Raw genomic sequence first — 19,198 nt, forward strand, 5'->3', positions numbered from 1 at the left:
ATTGTCGAGGACAATCTAAGGTTTACCAAAGATTGGTTGCTCAAGGACAGTTGGAAGTATAATGTTAATTCTGGAAGGACCATATTGACATAATCTGTAAGGAGGCAACTCTTGTTCAGAAGTGATAGTCAAAATGGAATATGGAAATGTTTCAAAGTTAGAAATTATTCAATCTGTGTAAGATTAGGAAACTTAATGAAAGAAGGATGTTTCCAAGGAGCTGATCTCCTTTGGAATGCTCTGTAATGATTGTTGTCAAGTCTTTCTGACTTCGTGCATAATCATTAAGATGATCAATGCATATAAGTTTAGAATCTAACAGATTTCAGTAAATGGCATGAATTTGGAATTCTTGCATTTGCAGTAAGGATTTGGGACTGTGAAAAGAGGATCATTGGAGTGATGTTCAATTGATCTATTTTACAAAGTAAAGATCATAGACAAACATAGTATGCATACTTGGTGTATGGCATGACTAGCGTTTAGAAAACATAGTGTACATGCTTGGAGCATGGGACAACTATTGTTTTAAATTCAAGTATAAAGTTGATAAAACCGAAACAATGAATAATGAGTAATCAGTATGGTGATAAATAAAAGTGTTTATTTATATTCATAGGGTTTGATACCATATTTGATTCATTTATTCTTGTGTTTCACTTTGCATGTTTTGACTTCCAGAATAACTAAGTCGCTCTTCCTGAATGATTAAGTTATTCAAACCATCCACAGTCGGTCATATGTTGGAAGTAGATATGAATCAAGACTGTCATGGGTTGGTTTGTAGAGGTCCAAGTTGGTGGACAAAGTGGTGCTACAACACTCATGAGTGCTCATAAGTTCTGAGTATTGGATTCAACCCGCGCTCATTTGAATCACTTCATGGATTTTATCACGAGTGATCATGAGACGATAATATCTTATATTCTTCAAACCTAGAGATATGAGTTGTTACTATGAGTTGGTTATACATTGATTGCACGAAAACGCATTGGTAACTCGATGTTATAAAACGTGCCTTTGTGTATGATTCAACAAGTAGTAGAACAAGCCATATGAGTCGAAGTTTATCCATTCCTTTTACCTTCAGGATAAAAGCGATATCTGTGGGCCCCTCGATGATTTAAAGATGATACATGTGAGTGCTTGGCCAAGCCAGGACTGATTTGATTTGTTCAATCAGTCAGTCATAATGAATCGGAAATCGGGAAACAACAAATGGACAGAGAGAATGATTGATAATCCATGTCTCAGTCCATATGATATCTAGAATGGAGGAATATATGATCCCTTATCTAATGGATAAGTCATTGACAAAGGTCAGAGTTCATCGACAAGGTCAGAGTTCGACAGAAGCTTTTGAGAGCTACGATTGCTGATCGGTTCCTGAAGTCATACGCAATAATAGTTTTAGACTTATCCAAGTGGGAGACTGTTGGATTAATGTCTAAGTCCATAACTATAATTGGTAAGACTTGACCCGACCCGGCATGGTCCATTTGGGTTGCATGGCATCATGCATTTGGATAGACTATAATGAGAGAAATAACACTTAAGGTTGGTTAATATATTATAAGTTCTAATATATTAATAAGGTTATTTAATTAGTATTGATCAAGAATTAATTTGGAATTAATTAAGTGATCAAAAGGAGACTAATTAAATATATGGGTTGATTGTGTAAATCATTCATTCTTATATATGTGTGCTTGTGACCCAAGATTCCTTATGTTGGACTAAGTCCATGGGGTGACCCATGGATACTCCATGGAGGTTAAAATCCATGGAGCATAAGGAATGGGTAAAGTTATGAGTTACATGGTGTAACCCTAATAGCCACCATATAAAAGAATCCCATGGCTCAAGAAATCGTGCACTAATGTGTGAGTGTGAGGGCTAGACGATTTCAAGGAGTGTTCAAGTTTCTCTCAAGTTATTCCAAGTGTATTTGGTGTTGTGTGAACCATTTGAGGTGTCACACTTGGGGCACTAGGCACTCAAGCTTCATGAAGACATTCTACATCAAAGAGGTATGTATTCTATCTTGTTATATTTATTATTTTGTATGCTAGATTAGGATAATACCTTGGATGTTCATAATTGTATGTATAATAGAGAAAACATAGATCCAAGGTATTTAGGGTTGCATGTACACTTAGGAGTGTTAGAATGCTCATAACCCAACAATAATAGTGACCAAAGTAAATACAACAATCATAAATATAACTGAGAAAGTTACATTGTTGCATGAGTTACATGTTTCAAAATCAATTACAGTATGACGATAAAAATGAGTTTTTGTCTTACGCCTCGGTTCCCATCCTCAAAAGCTGGTAGTTACCACTTTTAGTGATTTCCTGAGAATACAAGTAGTTTTGAAAGAGTGTCAACAATTAAGTTGGTGAGTTCATAAGAATTTTGCAATGAGTGAAATGTAATCCTATCCTTGTAAATGATAGTGTTTGTTTGCCAGAAAATCCAATATTTTCTTTTAAATGAATTGTAGTCTTAGAAAAACCCCAAGACCCAAGTGTACCAGTATTTCCCATACTTAGAGTAGTAAGGTATAGTTTTAAATTCATATAAAACCATTTGAATGTATGTTTTCACGTAAATTAAAGGTATCGTTGTTTCCCCATGTGAGTTTTTATAACCATGCTAACGACATAGATGGCTTGTTACGATGTTCTTCAAGCGTCGGAATGTTATGACATTTGTCACCCCAGACGTGTCGGTCTAGCTGTTGCAAGCAGCTTAGGTGCGGGGTTGTCAGTCCCGTATAGATCTATACACAAGTATCACGCTCTCTTACTGGAGACTCCGGTTATAATACAGGACTTTTGTAGGTACACTGATTTTGTATGGTGAAGACTTTTGCTAACAAAATTTGATTCAACGAGTTTACGTGTACTGAAATGAAAAACCCTTTAGTAAGTGGAAATCTTACATTTCCATAGAAATTTCATAGCGTAAATTATATCTTTAAATAATTATTTGTTTATCCCAAAATGGTAAAATAGTGTGAGTGACCCATAAACTATACCTATTATAGTTTATAATAAATGTTTCGTTGCAATGAAAACCTTTGTATGTACCATTATCACTTTTCCATGATAATAAAATAGTATGAAATAGTTATATATGTACTTTTATATAATCATACACTTTGTTCAACATGTTACAAGAATGTTAAAGTCTCATAAACTATATTTATATAGTTTATTATAGTAATTAAATTTTTGTACCCAATATATATGTATATATTTTAATCACATATTTTTAGCCAAAAACCCATCAAAAATGGTGCCATAACCTAGTCATAGCCATTTTTGTTAGATTAAACATATAAAAATCCTAGCTTTTATAGTTTATGTTTATGTCTTTTTCATGAGAATATCTAGCATGGTTGTACTTGTTCTTCATGGTTTTGTATTTTTAGCAAAACTTTGCATGGAAAAATTCATAAGTTTGGTAATAAGACTATTTCATGTATTTAGTACTTTTACACAAAAAGTAAGAAGACATATTTAATAATTTGTATATTAACACAAGTTTTTTTGTGTTTTATTTGTATTCACCCCCTAAAATATAGAAATCTCGAAAAAATGGAGGGGTATGAACTCACCTTATGCGTTTTCTTGATGAGGGAAAAGTTGAGGATGAGAAGTTTTGAAGCCAAGAACACTTGAAAAATACTTGGAGATTTTGATGATCCTATGGATGTTAATATGTGAATATGTGTGTAAATGATTTAAGATTAGTATAGAAGTATGGAAAATTATTAGAAGTCGGAGGAAATACTTATCCAAAAGGGAACCCAAGAACAATCTTGAAAAATGGTTGCTAGAGAGAGAGAGTGTGTGAGAGATTTGGAGTAAAAGTGAATTTGTGGAAGAATGTTTACCGAAGAGTGACAAGAGGCTGACAGTGGTAAAAGAATAAGACGATGTCGTAGGAAAGAAAAGAAAAAAGGGGGTTGGGTTTATAAGTGGGCCGATTTTATTTTTTATTAAAATTATATTAATAAATAAAAATATATAAATAAAGCTAAAACAAATTAGAAAGTGCATATCAGTTTTTTTAGTTCGGTTAGAGATCAAATATGCGACAAAATCAAATCATAGGGACCATCTGCCTTATAAAAAAGAGTTAGGGATGAAACACAGAAATTACCCATATGCAGGGACCATTACTATAATTTACTCTATATATATATATGTATATCCAACCCCAACTTACAAGAACGTCAAACCTAAAGAACCCAGTAACCAATGGCTTCGGCTTCATGCATTATCCTTTCATCTCGTTTCCACACCCTGTTCTTGGCCAGTCTATTATATCCTACCGCAACGGCGCTCGGTGGAAGCTGGTCCCTCCTCAAGCAAAGCATCGGCATCTCCGGCATGCACATGCAGCAACTCCCCAACGACCGTGTCATCATTTTCGACCGGACTGACGTTGGTGCATCCAAAATCTCCCTTCCGGACGGAAAATGCCGAGTGGATAAGAACGACCAGACTTTAAAGAAAGACTGCACAGCTCATTCTATCGAATACGATGTTGCTTCCAATTCCGTTCGTCCCCTCATGATCCTCACCGACACTTGGTGCTCCTCCGGTGCTTTAATGCCTGACGGCAGCCTCATGCAGAGTGGCGGGTTCAATGACGGCGATCATGTCGTTAGAGTTTTTAAGGGATTTTGTAATAAGTGCGATTGGGTAGAGATGCCATCCGGATTGATTCAAAGAAGATGGTACGCTACGAATCATATATTACCGGACGGCCGTGTGATTGTTGTGGGTGGTCGAGAGCAATTTAATTACGAGTTCTTCCCGAAAACTGTGAAGACGAAGAAAACTTATGATCTGCCTTTCTTACTTCAGACACATGATGCAAAAGTAGAGAATAACTTATACCCATTTGTGTTTGTTACTCCAGATGGTCATCTGTTTGTTTTTGCCAATAAACATGCTATCTTATTGGATTACTCTCGTAATCAAGTTCTGGAAACGTACCCTGAAATACCCGGCGGTGATCCAAGAAATTATCCAAGCTCAGGGTCCGCCGTTCTACTTCCGTTGCGTCTTGTTAATGGGAAAGTAGATTCGGTGGAGATTTTAGTTTGTGGGGGTGCACCTAAAGGAGCATTTGTAAATGCTAACAAAGGGATATTTAATGGAGCTTTGAATACTTGTGGCCGGATTAAAATATCCGACCGGAATCCAAAATGGTTCATGGAAACAATGCCTTTGGGTCGGGTAATGGGCGATATGATATTACTACCAAACGGTAATGTTTTAATCATCAATGGCGGGTCAAAGGGGACCGCCGGGTGGGGATTGGGGCGAAACCCGGTTTTAAATCCTGTAATATATCACCCGGCTAATTCTCGTTTCGAGGTGCAAAATCCGAGCACTATACCCCGAATGTACCATTCGACTGCTATTTTGCTTCGAGACACGAGAATTTTAGTTAGTGGAAGTAACCCTCAGGAAATTTATACTTTCAGAAATGTACTTTTCCGTACAGAATTAAGCTTAGAGGCGTTTTCACCTTCGTATTTGAATCCAAATTTGCATGGGACACGTCCGAAAATAATTTCACCCGCAACCCAGACAAAAATTCACTATAACGAGCGCATAATCGTTCGGTTCATAGTTGAAAACAAGGTGGATCCGAACTCAGTATCAGTGACATTGGTGGCACCTTCCTTTAACACACATTCGTTTTCAATGAACCAGAGGCTCATGGTTCTTGATGGCGGCAACACTGTGAATGAGGTCGGAAAGTCGACGTATGAAGTTAATGCGATGGCACCGCCGTCGGGCAACATTGCACCGCGAGGGTATTACATGCTATTTGTGGTGCATCAGGAAGTCCCGAGCGATGGGATTTGGGTTTCGATGCAGTGAGCCGTGGAGGGGTATTTGGTAAAACATACTTTATTTTAACGTATTGGTACTACAAAATTAAAACACACACATACACATGTATTTATATTTTCTTTTCGCACTTAATATATTTGTGTAACCTTTTTTTTATTAAAAGAAATTGTATATCAATAATGTTTACAAATTGTCATTCATTTTAGTTTTAAAAGAAATCCATTATAGGGCAAGTAATTAAGAAGACTATCTTGTTATCATTGGTGTTCTAAAGCTCCAAATTAATCCAACATTTTATAAAAAAAATGGTTATCTACATAAAAGTCCTAAACTTTTTTCAAAAGTTTCAATAAAATCCTAAAAGTTTTTTTTTAACAGAAAAGTCCCAATATTTTGAAAAAATCATATAATCTATCATTTGTTGTTCAAATATAAAAAAGGACTTTTTCGTTAATTTAGACAAAAAATCAAAATATTGGGACTTTTCTGTTCAAAAAAAAAAAAAAACTTTTAAGACTTTATTGAAACTTTTGAAAAAAATTTGAGATTTTTCTGTAGATAACCCCATAAAAAAAATACTCTCTTTTTTATGATTCATCTACCAAAACAATATAACCATTTTAATTTTATCATTATATTACTAATTCAAACCAACTCAATTATTTATTAAATGTTAGTTTTATTTATAACCAGCTTTTATTACTTTTAAGAATATAAAACGTGTAAACAATTAGGCTTTTGCGATTATTGTTAGTTTTTTATTGTAAGATTATAAAAATTATAAAAAAAAATATATGAAAATACATCGATGTAAGACTCTATTTGTAGAGAAAAATGTTATGAATTTTGATATGTCTTTTTTATAGATAAAGTCTAATTCGTAATTTAAAAGGTTTGATTAAAAAGACCGTCAATAATATGATGTGATGTGGTAAGGCCGTTGATCTAATATATTTTTTTGGGTTTCGGATTATTCGAGTCGAGTTAATTGTGTAATTTTATGTTAGAAAATGTAACCGGTACCCGAACCGAATATTATAACTAGAGTATTTGGGTTAGGTTAGTTAAACAAATACCCGAATTAAAGAAAGAGGGCTTATAGACCTAAGTCATGAACTCATGATTGTGTCTCATCCTTTAATAGCAACGTAAATTGTGAGCAACACCAATAAAGGAAACGAAGTTTGTCAATTGTCATCAGCCCCATCTTTTTGAAGTCAGCATATTTGTAGCAGTTCTACATAAGGCAACAATTATGAATCCATTTCAGACATCATACAATAACCATGAGCAACAATCTCACAGGGGCAAAATCAAACATTTAAGCTGTAAACTTAAATCAATTTAAGACCATAATCCACTCCATTTAGAACTTGAGAAATAAGTATTTTCTTAACACCTGGGGAAAATTTCAAAATCTACACATTTGATCTTCAAGGGAAAAATGTCATACGTTCAACACAAATAAAAAAAAGACGTAATGCATCAAAAGAAAAGAATTAAATGGGAACACCGATTCAATTACTTTCATATGCATATTCTTGAAATAAATACAAAGTAAAAAACCAAGTAACCAAGGCTAAAAAATGGTATCTGATAGTTTTCAACGCCACCAATATTTTCATAGAAAGTTCAAGTTATTACCCATATAAAACCGTTTGGATAAGATACGTACCGTAAATTATATTTATAACTTTCATCTTTTAATGGTATTTGATCGAGCTGCTCACCACGCATCTCCACCATATGACATGTCCATATCTCACATTGACATTAAATTGAACACCCACAGGGCCATCACTAAATTTGAACTTATCCAACACGAGAACTATGCATTGAATCATCATGTCAACCGATTTTACAAAACACATCAACAAAGAACTAAAACTAGAATCAAACAAATAAAATATCCCAACAAACAAACTGTATTATGCTTTCACTATACAAACGTGTGTCTTTTTTATCACCTCTATAATACCTGCACCATCGTATGAAAAAGTGTACTTACTTTACCCAATATGTATTAATTGTTCAAAAAAAAATCAGGTACGTACTTAGGTATATTCAAAATTTTATACGTATACCCGATGCCTAAAACAATTTAATTTCAGATTAACCGAATACCAAAAACCAAACCAAATCTACTCAAATTGTTCTAATCAACCCAAATTAAGAACATGTAAGTCGATATATTCACCTATAAGAGCATTTTCAATAGGAGCTTTAAACTTTCTTTTATTAACCATTTAATACTATTGGACTAAATAACTTATTTATTTATTTTATTTTGACTACTAAATATATATTTATACTTTCATTACTTGTAAATCTAATCCTTCTACTTTAATTATATTTTATTTTACCCCTTTAATTATAATTTAATTTTAAATATTATATATTTCTTTACTAAATAATTATTTATATTAAATATTTACGACGAAACATCATAAATGGTCCATGTGGTTTTTAGAAATCTGAGATATAGTTCCTAAGTTCAAAAAATCATATAGATAGTCCATGTGATTCCAAAACATTTAACAAACAGTCATTTTCAGCTAGTTTTGTTGTAGATTTAGTCCCTTTCAAAATTAAAATGACCTTTTTACCTTTTACATATTTATTTTTCATTTTTTATTGTTATTTCCTTTTAATATATTATTATTATTAAATACATGAGTAACTTTTATATATATATATATATATATATATATATATATATATATATATATATCATGCGACGCCCACTTTACCTAAGCAATTATCTTTATAAAGTTACAAACCCAATATTTGAAGAATTTGAACACAACGTCAAGAAGGATTCTCATATGGCTAGGATTCCACTGCCATTATGTTTACAGGGATGAACACACACATAAAGGGTTTAAAAGGATGAACACACACATACATCAATTTCACATTCGATGGAGAAGGGACTGTGTTTACCGGGATGAACACGCACATCTAAACACAACGTCAAGAAGGATTCCCATATGGCTAGGATTCCACTGCCATTATGTTTACAGGGATGAACACACACATAAAGGGTTTAAAAGGATGAACACACACATACATCAATTTCACATTCGATGGAGAAGGGACTGTGTTTACCGGGATGAACACGCACATCTAAACAAATCGTTTTTGAGAGATGACGGCTTGAATTTTTTTCAAAAATCATTTTAGAGACGAGGGATTTAGGAATTTTCCTAAACGATTTCAGAAATGAGATCCTTGTGTGAAAAGCATAAAGCTGAAAAAAACTGAAATCCTCATCCCCATAAGACCAGAACACGAAGCAGAAAAGGAAAAAATCCATGTTCTTGAACCCTCTGCAAACCATCATCTTTCATACAAACAAATAGACGAAGAAGAGGAAATTAGGGTTCTTGAACCCTTTGCAAATCCCCAGAAAAAACCCCCAAAGCCCATAGCTTCGCAGAGTGAAATCCATAGAAAAAAACCTAAACATAATCTTTATACAACTAATAGTCGCTATATCTTTTTCTCCCCGTGTTTTCTTGAGTTCCATCGGAACTAGAAATTGGGGAAGAACAAGAACTCACATGGCAACTCCCATGTTCAATTCTGTTCATATCCACCTCTCCAATTGCTTTAGCAGAGAAATTTGCGTCAACAAATTTGTTCCTAGGAGGAAAAGGCATCTGATCATCCTCCTTAGCAAGCCTAAACTGATTTTAGTGGATTATATCATTTACCTGCAACTTCAACTTGTTACTTTCGAACAAGATGTAGCTGGTCTAGTAGTAAGTTGATGGTGGTAGTGGTGGTCGGTTTCTAACATGTAGTGTATGGCAGGTTTTAATGGATTATGTCATTTATATTACAGATGAAGCTACGAATGGATCCATCAATATGGTTTGGTTATGTATAGAAGCAAGAAACGGGCTTAGTAGTTGTCTGCATTACCTTTAATATATATATATATATATATATATATATATATATATATATATATATACAGAGAGAGAGAGAGAGAAAGAGAGAGAGAGAGAGAGAGAGAGAGAGAATGGATTAAGTGTCTAAGTCATTAAATAAATTATTATAAACTTACATTATTAGCAAAATCCTTTTTGGTTGCCATCAAACCTAGTAAGAAACTGGAATGCTATTTGGAGAGAGAAAGAGAGAGAGACTGATTAATAAATTAATTAGAAATCTAAATAAATACTTTATTAATATGTTTTGAGAAAAACATATGAATTCGAAATTATATTGTTTAATTATAAATTAATCAGAAACTAATTGGAATTAATTTGGGGATTAATTGGATTAATTAAAAATAGAAGGACTAAAAATGTCAATGTCCAAAACTTGAACATTGATTGATTCTAGAACCTTCCTAGGAGAGGGGAAGGTTCTAGAGGGGATTAAGGAGCTTTTTTAGGAGTTCTAGGAAGCTTAGGGTTGCTTGGGGGAAAAAAGGGTTAGAGTTATCCAAAAGGGAACCTGTCTTTTATGCACATCCTTAAGCCCTATAAATACCCCAAGGATAAGGGTTTCAGATTTCACCTCTTCTAAGAGACTCTTAGATCCGAAAATTATATCCTCTTACTTCTTTCTTCAATAAGCCTCCAACTGCTAGTGTTTGGGTGTGAGCCATCAGAGGCACGAGATTCTGGTGCTAGCTTTCTGAAGTTCTATAAAAAAGGAATTCAAGTTTATTTACAATACTAAACTAAAAGGTATGTTTTCTAATAACCCTTCTCGAATTTCGAAAATATCAATGTACTTTAGGGTTTTGGAATTCAAATTGTTATTTGCATATCATAGTGAGAACATAGATCATTTAGGGTGTATGAGAACTTATGGTTTTATGTTTTCCGCCAAAAATATGATTTTTGTTATCTATAAAACCCATCAATATATATATATATATATATATATATATATATATATATATATATATATATATATATATATATATAGAGAGAGAGAGAGAGAGAGAGAGACGTGCCCAATGGATTAGCTATTTTGTTTTTCTCTTTTTTTAAATTTGATTTGATAAAATTAATTTTAAAAAAGAAATAGAAATGGAAAATAAGTCTTTTTATATGGGTGAGTGACTATGTGTTAAAAGTTTTGAAACCACAAAGATCATGTATGCGATTTTTTGAACATATGGATTATATCCTAGATTTTTGGAAAGCATATGGACCATTTATGAAGTTTTGTCAACATTTAATAACATCTCATTTATGAAATATAAATTTATAATAATAATAATAATATTTTCAATGCTTTTATTTTATTTTTGTAACTATAACTTATACATATATAAATATGATTTGTGTTTAAAAATGGGCTAATTACATGAAGAGTTTTTAAAATATATTAGATACATGAAAATAAATTAGTTAAACTAATAAAAAAATATATCTATAAAACTAAGCAATCATTTATTTAGAAACCAATATAAATAGAATGATTATGTGTCATTTTATCCTTTTAATTATAATTTAGTTTTAAATATTTTATATTTCTTTATTAATTAATGTTTCTATTAAATATTTAATGATATTTTATTTATAAAACATAAATTTATTATAATAATATATTATTTTCAATGTTTTTATTTTATTTTTGAAAATATAACATAATAATTTTTTGTTTTTAGGTATATAAATACGATCTGTGTTTAAAAATAGACTAATTGAATGAGAGAAATTTTTTAAATATTTTGGATAGATGAAAATAGATGAGTTAAATTTAAAAATAATTAAAAAAACAACAAAACATTCCATTCTTCAGTTTATCAGTAAGCGGTGTGGGGCCAGGGAGGTCTTGATCGGATCAGATCCACGAGTTTTTGGTCAGCATGGCCGATGCATGGGGCAGCTTTGTTTTCCTGGAAGTCAGGCATGATTGTGGAATCTTCAAGATACGGACGAGGAAGTAAGCTTTTCTCAAGGTCGGTTAGTCGTAATGTGTTGGTGTTCGTTCCTTCGTCGGTCGCGTATTTCCCTCTAAGGAATGAATCAAATTTTGGGTTTAAAGGAAGTGTCTGTATAGAGCATTATTACAGTGCTGCAGCAGACGGGATTTCGACCTTGTGGGAGTTTCTGCTAGAGTTGGGCCTATGCGTTTGGATTTAGAGATCCTTGTCATTGTAGTCGTAGTTTCGGGCAATTTGAGTGGCGTCAGCCCATACAAGAAGGGAGTGGACTTGTAAGAACCCATCAGGGGTTCAGAGGGTGTTTATAAGTAATTTATAAGGACATATTTCGAGGACGGAATCTAATTTAAGTAGCGGAGAGTTGTAACACCCATTTATCAGTATGGATCAACTAAAGACTTGGTGGGATCAAAGTTGGGATTTTTGGAGAAAAATACACTATGCCACGACATGGTTCATGGGTGATCATGACGTGGCTTGACTTTTTATGAAATGCATACTTTTGCTGAGCACCACGACGTTGCAAAGAGGGTTGCCACGACTTGGTGGCTATTGCAGCCCAAGCCCACGATTTTTAGGGTTTATTCCGTATTTAAAGAATCTAAATCCAAGATTAGGGCGTCCTCTTTAGCCTCCAACCTTAAAAATTGAAACCCTAGCCCCCTTTGATGATTCTTGATGTATTCTCGATGTTCTTGAAGTTTGAAGCCTTGGTTTGCACTTTAGGAAGAAGAAGGTGTGCTTGCTAGATATAAGAGTGTATCTACTTCAGACCTTGCATCTCCCGTATCTTGTGGAGCTTGGGAAGGTATAATGCTTCCACCTTTATCATCCTCTTCTTTTCTTTCATGACATGAAGTCCCTTGAAGAAGTGATCTTGGAGTTTTGGACAACTCCAGAACCTTAGGCTTGTTTGGTGACCGACAACTCCAGAACCTTAGGCTTGTTTGGTGACCATCTTTTGGACATAGGTGATGCAGAAATTGTTAATCTTGGTCCCCTTTGCTCCATGCACTAGTTGAGGTCATATTAAGGACTTTATGAACTTGGGGTTAAGATTTTGTCTTGTGGTGAGGCCCTAATGGATAAAGTTGGAAACTTTATCCATTATGTCTTTGAGAAGGACTAGATTTGATGTTTTGGGCTTAGATCAGCAAGGATTAATCTATTAATGATGAAAGGAAAGTTTTGCCAGCAACCACGACGTGGCCAAGGAGGGCCCACAACGTGGTGAAATGCTAATTCGCGTTTGAGTTGTCCTAGCATTCCCACGACGTGGCCAAGGAGGTTCCACGACGTTGTGAAGTCCTGCATGTCGTCTATTTCTCCTGACATGTCCACGACGTGGCCAAGAGGTCTCTATGTCGTGGTGGCTGATTAACTAGGTTGACCGTTGATTTTTGTTGACTGTTGACCATTGAATGTTGACCAGTTTGACTTGAGGATTTTTGTTGACTGTTGACCATTGACGTTGTGATTTTTGTTGATTGAGGATTTATCTCCTTTGTTTTTAGTCGATTCGAGGGATTGATCAATACAAGGGGTGAGAGTGTTGTTGTGCTTCTCCGGTTCTTCAGTTCAAGTGAGTTTCGCACTATGCTACGTATCCCATTGTATATCCTTTGCATGGTAGGATTGCGGTACTATTAGGGTACGAGTGTGCTAGTTGACTAGGAGGACTCCTTGTTATGCTTGAAGAATATAGGACACTTGGTGTCATGACACGCTAGACTGATAGAGTATTGTATGAGGTTTATATGATATTTTAGGTGTCATGATTGGTTAGGGTAATGATAATATTGATTGTTTGAATGTTTACCCAAATGGATTGTATGTAGTCAAGTTGGATAGCCTGAGAACTCTTGGTCTAATGCACGAGAGCATGGTTCTTGTTTGATTTATTGCTTTTGGGTGGATCATTTGTTCAAATGTATATCTGATTCTGACTATGTATGGCTTTGGCAGTGTATCGAAGGCCAGTATTTGGCCATTTGCAGTAGTACGAAAGACTAGGATGTAGCTCCAGGAAATGGAGTTTGGAAGGGTCCCGTTATGAATGGTTGGGCGGGGCCTGCTATGTATGATTAGGCAGGGCCCGTTATATATGTTTGGGCAGGGCCTGCTATGTGTGTTGGGGTGGGCCCGTGAACTCTTGGGGTGGGCTCGTTACGTATGTCATATGTATGTGGATAGGAGTTTGAGTTGCTCGATACTTGAGCCAAGGATTGTATGTGGATCCATCGTATATATGGTGGAATATGTCATATATTGGGAAACTCACTATGCTTTATGCTTACAGCTGTGGATTAAACATTTTGCAGGTCGTTCGTGAGAAGATCTTGGCGGGACTGTACACACGCATCAAAGATATTCGTTTCCGTGGTTTTGTAAATTTAACTCTCATAATATATGATTTCCATTACACTACTAGCAAAACAGCCTTTTAGGACACGCAATGCGTATCGTAAAACGCTCAGACGACACGCAAATGCATGTCAAGGAAGGCCATGTCATAACGAAAGATGACGCGCTTTTGCGCGTCGTCTTTCTACGACACGCATTTACGACGGGTAACTACGACACACATTTACGACGTGGATTTACGACATGCATTGTGTGTCAAGGAAGGCCCTGTCATAAAGGAAGATGACACGCATTTGTGTGTCGTAACCTTACGACGCATGTTTAGGACACATATTGCGTATCATTAAAGCCCCTGTCATAAGAAGATGACACGCATTTGCGTGTCATAAACTTTAGCAACCATTTACGATATACATTTACGACGCGTCTTTACGATACTCATTTACGCATAATACAAAAATATGGAAACAAATATATTCCAAAACAATCAATTTCATCCAATAACATCATGTCAAAAAATTGTAATACATTGGTATTAAGGGGATCTGATTTTACATTATTAGTAAGAGGTTTTTCCTAACTATATAACCTAATACTACATTGATATTAAGGAACACCTTCTTGTTTCTACTTCTTATTGTTATGATTCTGTTTCCACATGATACATGTTTTCATCATCAACACATTAGTATTCAGAAAGGCTTTAAGCATCATCATTCTATGTTATAAAATATTAAAATTTAATATACATGTAGTAAAATACCTTTTGCCTATAAATGGTAGATACCTGGTTTACATAACAAGTCAAATACAATAACAAAAATATAAAATTATAAAAGAACAAATTAAAATTTAAGGAAACATTTCATACCTGAGTCAAAAACATTAGTTTTGTACCCCAAAACATGTTCTTGAATTTGGGGAAATGTGAATGTGGCTGCAGTCCATCCATGGCTTCTAGTGTTGGTCTTGGATTCCTTCTTTTGGTGTCAAAAAATGAAAAGGCAAATCCCAAGAATCCTGACCACAATGATGATGCTTTTGGGGATTTGTGGGCACTAAAGGTGAGAAAAGTTAGGAAAAAAAATAAAGACAATGTGTACAATATGCCTCAGTTTTGGTGCACTTGCCATTTAGTTTACCGGTTTTACAAACTTGTAGTGGTCCTTTATAGCTTCTATCTGATACTTCTTAGATGTAACCTGTAGAGGAGCATAAATGATGGCAAATGGTAGGAGTAAGACATTTTACACGATAAAGCAAGAAAAAACAACAATAGTTGTAACACCCAGTTCCAGGTATGCATTTAATTTGAGTCAACTTCATATTTTACTCTTGGACTCGACGAGTTGGAGGCCAACTCGTCGAGTAGGATCGACTCCGGGTCGGGGAACTAAGTAACCTACGCGACGAGTCGGAACACCGGCTCGGCGAGTAGGAGCTGTTTGATGGAAACCCTAATCTAAAGGGTTGTCTCCCTATAAAAAGAACTTAACACCCTGGTGGCCTCCCTTATCACTCCCTCAACGTCCAGAAAACTCTAACTCGCCACCTTGAGCCTTTTGAGTGTTTGCGTGCCATTTTTGAGTAATCTTGTGTAATTTGAAGCTTGTGGGAAGGAGAGGAAGAAGGAGGACTTCAATACAAGATTGTAGATCCAAGAACAACATCAGTTTCTCTTCAATTTCTGGTAATCAAGCTTCATACTTGACTTGTAGTTTCTTAGATCTCCTTGTGGTCATTTTTATGAAGTTTTGGGTCCAAGAAGCTTGATCCTTGGGACTTGGACGTCCCAAGTCGATTTACACTCAGATCTGGAACCTTGGAGGGTCCTCATGGCATAAAGGTGCCATCTTTATGGCCATGAGAACCCCAAGTATGAAATAAACCCCATTTTTGGTCCTTTGAGCATAAAAGTCCCATGCATGAACGTAAAGTTCAGGACTTTATGTGACATACCGATCTTAGGAGCCTAGATCTACCTTCTGGATGAGTTTTTCACATCAGAAGTCGAGTTATAGACATGGACATGCATAGACTCGACGAGTCATTCTTGGGACTCAGCAAGTCGTGGGTTGATTCCCAAAACTGTTATGATTCAGGAGAAGCCCAGTTGAGTTTAGAAGGGATTTAGATGAGTCCAAGGAAGGGACTCAACGAAATGGACATAGCCATGGATCTGGAAACCATGGGACTCGGCGAGTGCAGGAACGTACTCGGCGAGTCCAAGGCCATCTCCCAACTCATGAAGACGGACTCGACGAGTTGTTCATACAACTCGGCGAGTCACAGTCTAGACACTATCATATGATGAAGATAAACTCGACGAGTTCGGGAGGAACTCGACGAGTCAGATGAAGATTGTCCCGATGTTATGATTGAAGGAGAACTCGTCGAGTTCTTGCTAAACTCGACGAGTGGAGACGAGTTGGGGATAGATGAAAGGATTGGGACTCGGCGAGTTAGCGGGCCAACTCGACGAGTCCGGTCGACTGGAAAGTTGACTTTGACCAGGATGTGGACTTTAGCTAGGGGTAAAATGGTCAATTTACCCTAAGGATAGTTGTCAGTTTCTGACTAAGTGTCATTGTGGAAATTATAGCCGGAGAGTCGCCGGAGCAGCAGTCAGATATTTTCCGCTTAGTGTTTCAGCAGCCAGTTGCGCGAGGTGAGTTTCCTTCGAGTAGGAACGGGTCTACGGCCACAATGCCGGCCCGTTTAGATGTTAGTAGTTCCAGACTTTGGTTCGATGCCGGGGGTTAGCCCGATGCAGTTTATATGTTTCCGGACTTCGGTCCGATGCCGGGGTGGTCCCGAGAAGTAGTTATGTATGCTTGATGTATTTATGATTCATGCATGTTTATGTTATGTGCCAGACTTCGGTCCGATGTCGGGCAAGCCCGATGCAGCAGTTATATGTTTATGTTATATGTTATATGTTTATGCTCAAGTTATGTTCAGTTTATTCCGGACTTCGGTCCGATGCCGGGCGGGGCCCAAATTATGCCGGACTTCGGTCCGATGCCGGGTGGGGCCCGATGCAGTGGGCGGGGCCCAAATTATGACGGACTTCGGTCCGGTGCCGGGCAGGGCCCGATGCAGTGGGCAAGGCCCAGTATTTGTTATATGTGTTATTGTATGGTATCTGGTAGTTTGGGGGAGCTCACTAAGCTTCGTGCTTACAGTTTTCAGTTTTGGTTTCAGGTACTTCCACTAGCAAGGGGAAGGGATCGGGATGATCGCATGGCACACACCACCGTCTTCAGCCTGGGAGTTTTACTCTGATATTTTGTTATGAGATTTTTATATGGAACAGTTTTTATGACACATTATGATACATGACTCACGATTTTATTTATGATCTTGGATGGTTTATGATTTAATTAATGATTGAAAATGAAATTTTTGGGCCGTATTTTGGGATGTTTCAAGTTGGTATCAGAGCCTTCGTTTGAGGGATTCGGGCACACTTTCGGATGTGTCTGAACTCAAACTAAGGAATTGGTATAGAAATTTTCAAAAAGAAAATCAATTTTTGTAAAAAGGATCTTGAGGAAAGAAAAGAGTTTTAGAAAAGCGAAAAGAATAAGAAAGAAAAGAACTTTGAAAACAGAAAAGGGTGTGGTGCATGCAATCAGCCGAGCTCAAGTAAGTACTCCAAAATTACCCATACAAGTTTATGCTATGTTATGATTATCAGCTTTATTAGAACAACATGCTAGATTAGGACTAAGGATCTAGGAAGGATGCCTTATGTGCCTGTTATATGTGTTTCAGCTTGATGAGAACTGCATGCTAGTACAGATTTGTCAATATGATAGCCAGAGTAATATATGGTTGACTATGTGTACTCGATGCTCGAATGCTGCTTGCTTCGTGCTTTTAAGAGTCTTAGTTATCTTTTACTAACTAGCTAATTAATATGTTACGTTACATATTGCGAGGATTAAATAATTTCAGAAGGTTAGGTCTAACTCTATTGCGCAGCTCTTGTTTGAGTCCAACCGTTGTAGGGTAGGATCTCTCATTCGAATAATTATCTAGTCTTAGTGATATGTAATAGTATTCACGAGCTAGTTAGGGGAAGGTAGCAGGGACTTCTTATGCAGCTGATAGCGGAGAGTGGGTTGGTGGTTACCCTAGGGCAAGCCTAGGAAGAGTTTAGTATGAGATCAACAGTAGTAGTAGAAGGGACTTGGTAGAGTCGAGGCAATTCTTGAGGAAAGTACGGATAGATGTGGAAGGTAGTAGGGGCCCATACTACTGAAAGCAGAGGATCTGTACTCAAATCAAGGAAGGCTGAGATAAGACCAGGGAACTTGTATTAGTATTCTAATGTTTGTTATGATGTGTTTTAGAATGGTGGTTTTACGCTCTAGACCAGCAGTGGGTAGCTCAGGTGCAGGAGAGGGATCAGGCTCAGGATCTGGAGCCGGGCAGTTAGATGAGCAGACTAGGGAGTTTATCTCCTCGGAGGTCACACGCATCATACTAGACCAGACTCCTGTGATTTCCGGGTCGGTCAAGTAGGGTATCTTAGAGCTTCTGAATGAGAAGTTGAGCGCATTCTGTACTGAGATAGCGGCCATGATGGGATCGCGCACATTGACCTTCAGGGAGTTCAGAGCTTGTGGAGCTCCCAACTACCATGGGGCTCGGGACCCCATTGCGAGTACCAGATGGTTGGTGGATGTCGCTAACGCGTTCCACACCAGCAGATGTCCCGAGGGGGACAAGGTCAGACTAGTATCCTGTCTTCTAAAGGACATGGCACGAGATTGGTGGGAGGAGGTCGGGAGAGCCATTGGAGATGACAATGTGTTGGACGCGATGACCTGGAGTGATTTCACGACTAGGTTCAGGGCCGGGTTTGCACCGGTCATTGAGGTGCAGCAGCTTGCTAGGGAGTTTCAAGACCTCCAGCAGACGACAGAGACTGTAGCAGAGATTACCGCCAAGTTTAGGGAGAGGGCCCTTCTCGTTCCGCAGTATGTGGCGGACGAGGAGATGAAGAAGGCCCGATATCATGAGATGT

The 19,198-nt window shown here is 36.7% G+C and overlaps 1 pseudogene; it reads left to right on the forward strand.

The window, feature by feature from the left end:
• Window positions 1-4,253: 4,253 nt before the first annotated feature.
• LOC145116155 (aldehyde oxidase GLOX1 pseudogene) lies at window positions 4,254-6,069 on the forward strand (annotated as a pseudogene).
• Window positions 6,070-19,198: the final 13,129 nt, after the last annotated feature.

Source organism: Lactuca virosa, chromosome 5 (assembly GCF_052849685.1).
Source record: "Lactuca virosa cultivar CGN04683 chromosome 5, Lactuca_virosa_CGN04683_v6, whole genome shotgun sequence".
In the NCBI taxonomy this organism is placed as follows: domain Eukaryota; kingdom Viridiplantae; phylum Streptophyta; class Magnoliopsida; order Asterales; family Asteraceae; genus Lactuca; species Lactuca virosa.